Genomic DNA, 990 nt, shown 5'->3' with positions numbered 1-990 from the left:
TCTAGCTAACCTATCCATAAACTATAGTGAATACCATGAAACCTTCCTTCCTAGAATATTTACCCATCTATTATTTCCTTTATAAACTCCTGTAAGAGGAAGTGGTTCGTCAGTGGGCTCGGGGATTCTGAATATGCTCTCCTTTCTCTTAAGGGGATGCCATAGCCTAGGAACTGAATCAGGGGGATTATTCACAAATAATTCTTCTTGCTGTAACTTATCTAGAATTCTTCAAAGTTGCCTATTCTTAGCTACTTTACTTATTGTTTGAAACAAGAGAGGAGCATTTGGAGGAAGTCTGATACCAGGTGACTGAGTTCCCAGGAAATCATCCCCATCTAGTTTCTCTTCAGGTGGGCCTAATGACCTGAGTAGGTACAAAGCAGTTCCTCTATGAGGAAAGAACAGGAATAAAGACAGCGATGAAGACAAGAACTAAAGCAGAACAGCCAAGAACACAGCATGCTTTTTTAACACAGCCATCTCCAGGAAGCATTCTTCCTTTGAAGTTTTCTCAGCCTCGACCCATGGAGAGTCCCTCACACAGGCTGCACTGGAGGTGGCGTGACATATTTTGTTGAGAATTTTTGCATCTGTGTTCATTAGGGACATGGGTCTATAGTTTTCTTTTTGGTTGTTATCTTTACCTGGCTTTGGTATTAGTGATGCTGGCTTCATAGAAGGAATTTGGAAGTTCTCCCTCCATTTCTATCTTTTTGAATAGATTAAGTAGTATTGAATGTAGATCGTCTTAAAATATTTGATAGAATTCTGCTGTAAATCCATTTGGTCCTGGGCTTTTTTTCAGTCGGGAGGTTTTGTATTACTGTTTCAATTTCTTTTTGTGTTATGGGTCTGTTTAAGTTGTTAATCTCTTCTTGGTTTAGTTTTTGTGGTTCCCATGCCTTAATTTCTTTTTTGACCCATTCATCATTCAGGAGTGTGTTGTTTAATCTCCATGTGTTCATGCGGTGATTAGGGCTTTTTCTG

This window comes from Nannospalax galili, unplaced genomic scaffold (assembly GCF_000622305.1).
Source record: "Nannospalax galili isolate Female #2095 unplaced genomic scaffold, S.galili_v1.0 scaffold1908, whole genome shotgun sequence".
Lineage (NCBI taxonomy): Eukaryota > Metazoa > Chordata > Mammalia > Rodentia > Spalacidae > Nannospalax > Nannospalax galili.
This window is presented reverse-complemented; position numbering follows the sequence as displayed.